This window comes from Neolamprologus multifasciatus, chromosome 16 (assembly GCF_963576455.1).
Source record: "Neolamprologus multifasciatus chromosome 16, fNeoMul1.2, whole genome shotgun sequence".
NCBI classification, from domain to species: Eukaryota; Metazoa; Chordata; class Actinopteri; order Cichliformes; family Cichlidae; genus Neolamprologus; species Neolamprologus multifasciatus.
The window spans coordinates 33,669,141-33,673,405 of NC_140454.1; positions in this window are offsets into that span (position 1 = coordinate 33,669,141).

Here is a 4,265-nt window from a genome sequence, read left to right on the forward strand (position 1 = left end):
CACACTGAAAGTGTGAGAGAGATTGTAGTATAAAATATTAATACCTCCTGCTGCCACATGATTTTACATGTCCAGGAGCAGAAAGTCTGTTTTCAGAGAGGAAAGAACTGAAGTTATGCAAAATGTTCTTGTTAGAGCAAGTAATGAAAGTAAACCCTGTCTACGATCAGTCAACAAAAGCTATATAATTTAGTGTTTGCCAAGTGTCAGCTCCGTAACTCTGTCATAATTTGACACACATTATTTGGACCATAACAGTTTGCAGACACTTGGATCTCCCAGCTATCTGGAAGAATCATCTATAAATCTGCAGAACTGATGGTGATGGGTTTGACTTGTGGTTCGAGTAAGCAGGTAATGACCTTTTCTAATCAGACACTAAATCACCTTCAGCCTGCTACTCACAGACATTTCAAAGACGCTAACGAGGCTAACGCCATCCAGAGCCGGCAGCCTCGGTATGAGCAATCAAAGCAGTTATAGCATTTACAAGTGAAAACAGGGTTGATGTCCTTTTATCTGGTGAAGTTATACAAGTACTGCAGAATGATGCAAGTAATTTAATTGACTTTTGTTTAAATAGAAATTGCTGCACCTGCTTTGGTTTGATGATGACGCAGTTTTATTCTCTGCTCAGAATAAAACTTGGTTTTATCCCAAACTCACTCCACAGGAAGCATCGGGATTCGGTGTTTTGTACGTGGGCTGCAGGAGGCAGGAATCGAACCACTGACCTTCTGACCAGTAGATGAACACTTGTCCTCCAGATGCCTCCACAGAGTCCTGAGGGAGGGAGGACTGCCTCATGATGATTACTTTACTTTGAAAGTCTAAGGAGACTAGATTTTATTTTGGTAGGCTTGTGGCTGAATTAATCCACCTTTAAGAAGCCAGATGTGAGCTTTCGTCATCTGCGGTTCACTGTGTTCATCAGTCGTGCAGGATGACGCTGTTATCCTGCACCTTACCACCCATACAGTGCTGTACACATTCACACCACTGCACATTGTCAGGATTATGTCACAGCTGCCCTGAACTAACATGTCAGTTTCAGTTTCTGTAGTTTTTAATCCACCGGTTTGCTCAAGCTTTTTAATCAGTTATTGTTATTCATTTTTAAACATAACATTTCACAAAAAGCTGAAGAAAAAGTAAAACACGTTTATTTTTAGACTAAGATTAAACTTGTTTAATTGACATTTAGTAGCTTGGTTGTTTTCAGACTTCTCAACAAAATCCAGGTATAATTAATAAAAATAGACTTTTTATTTTTCCCAAAATACTTATGTTTTCTTGTTTTTATGGTCTGATAAATTTGTCCAACAGCTAAAGTGATCTTTTTAATCTATTTTTACATCTCAAAGTACTTTAATCCGCAGAAATGGGCCTCTGAATGTGTTATAATAAATTCCATGCGGCTGATTATAGATATGAAGAACTACTAAACTTTCCTAATTTGCTGGAGGATAACCATTTGGACTGTGTTCTTTTTAATCCAATAACAGCAGAACTCCGGTAAGACTGGGAGAGAGTATATGCTCTCCAAATGCGTCACATCCATTTGTGAGTAATGATAACATCATTGCTGAACTTTGATTATTAGATTAGATTTGGTCAACACATTGAGGGATTCTATTCCCATACAATGTGCATTTGTGGGTACACGGATGGATCAGATGAGTGTGTGTGGTGGCATGTGGTCCCACTGCGTGAACACGGTTTTAGAAGTTTCCAACACTTTTGGCACTTTCACTCTGAAACACAAGGACGTTTCTGTCTCTGAATCTTTAACGCAGTCATTAGTTGTAAGATTGTGGTTTATATAATGAAATGAGTTGGATCACCGGCGTCTCCTCCTCCAGATATTTTGCTGCTGCTGTTGTGAAGACGACCTACAGTTTCGTTTTTTCATCAAGATTTTCATAAGAAATAAAGACTTTTCGAATGTGAACTCAGTCTTTCACTTTTTTACAAAACACAACAAACACAGAGAGTCTCAGTGACTGTTCGCTGTGATTCATCAGCATTACTGGCAGAACAGTAACTTTATTATAGCAGATCTTATCTGCTGTGCCCTCCTCAACATTTGAAAGCTCCGGGTCTTCTGGCTCTTTCTTCTTCGTCCAGCTCGTGTCCACAGGGCCTGTGGTATTGCTGCCTGTTTGCAAAGAGATAGAGGGACCAGCCAGATGGCTTGCGCACGCGCACGCACACACGCGCGCGCACACGCGCACGCATGCACACATACGCACGCATGCACGCACACACACACACGCATGCACGCGCGCGCACACACGCACACAGATTGCCTTGAAGATAGAGACACAAATGATTTTTTGTTCTGCCTTATTAATCGACTCACAAACTTTTTCTTAAGACGCACATCCTCATGTTGAACTTCTTAAACAGATCAGATGTCAGAAAAAAAAATACACTAACAAGAAAATTAACAATAATTTGTTACAAGTATTATTACAAGTTCAGAAATGCAGTTAAATTTCAGTTTAATTCATGCTCTAATTTCAGGCACAGCATGTGCTGCTGTGTGACTGAAACTCTCCACACAAACTCAGACTTTGGGGTCAGTTTCTTTGTGTATGGTGCCATCTTGTGGAGACAAGAGTCAGCAGCAGGGTTAATTCGGTCTATTTGGTCTCACTGTCATCGTTCTGATCCCTCACAGACCGGACAGACAGCGCGCACCTGATGATGTTTAAAAGTCGTCAAAGCGCAAGTGGAGCTTTTCAGATAAACTGCAAAAATAAATTTCCCTCGGTAATTTTTCTTATAAAGATGATGAAGCCTTATTTCTGTACCATTATTTAATTCCAGAGGTTTTTGAGTTGGGTTTTTTTGCGCCCTTGTTGACTTGTAAAAGCCTATATGACATTTTTGTTTCACCATTCATTAACCGCACAGAGAAGGCATCGTTTAAATGTGTTAAGATTTCTTTAAGCAAACAGTATCATTAAAGTTCTTCATGACTGAGCCAAGTGTCCTCTTTTTTCTAAATCAAACTATGGTCACCCTAGTAAAGGCCACGGCTGTAAAAAACACCCTGGTATCTGAGCCTAATAACACTTTATTTGTTAAATCTCTCAGAGTAAAATAACAGTAATCTTTCCCCAAGATGATCATCAGACAGCTTCCACTGTTCTGCATTAGCACGCTACACAGTGTTATGTCTGTGCATCAGCGAATAGAAACACAACTGTATGAATCGTGCTCCGGGAGAAACTGAACTTATGACGTCATCTTAGACTGACCCACGCATCCTGACCTAAACAGCTGACTCTGTTTGCTGGATGATCCAAATCACCTGCAGCAGCCAGAGTCCTCACACCTACACAGACACTTCTTTGGCTCCCAGCTCGACGCACAATTACTTTTAAAATACTTCTATTAGGTCGCAAAGCTCTCGGTGGTTTGGCTTCCAGCACCTCGCTAACTTGCTCAGTGTCCATAACCCAGTCACACCTCTCAGGTCATCAGCTGTGGACCTCTTAACTGACCCCAGAATTAGATCTGTGTCCTGGGGGCGCTTTCACCCTGGCCCTGAACGCTGCTCTGACCTGAGGTCATAATTGTGTGTGTGTGTGTGTGTGTGTGTGTGTGTGTGTGTGTGTGTGTGTGTGTGTGTGTGTGTGTGTGTGTGTGTGTAAATAAAATTGCCATAATTTCGAACAATAAGTAACATCTATCAAAGGCTTGTAAGTTTGGGCCAAAGTCAGTTATTTTAAGCATTTTCTAAATTAGAAATAATTCAAGATGTCAGAGGAATTAAGAGTCTAAGACCAGAATCTCACATTTTATTCACCCCGTGAATTTAAGTGAATTTGTCATTTTCTTTAAGACTGTGAAGAATTTCAGTACGTCAGTAAAACCTTTTATCGGATCTCAGACTTCAAAAAACGTTTATAGTAAACAACACTAACACGTGATTCCAAGCAGACACAGAATTGTTGGTCAGTTGTTAAATATGAGAATAAAATCTTCTGACAGGTTGGGACGTGTCCACGGGTAGACGGCCAGCCACAGCTCATGAATTTCCCGTGGGAGGACGTCCCCCCCGCCAGATTTCCACTAGCCCGGCGGTATGAGTATGTACTGTACAGTCAGCATGCAGTACATGGTGTGACCACGGTGTGGCAGCACACGCAAAGACATGGCACCTTACACAACCTCATTACCAAACACTGAAGGGGAGTTCTGTGACGTGCAGCAGGAGCAGCCTGCGGTCCTGACTGACGGTATGTAATCAGCAA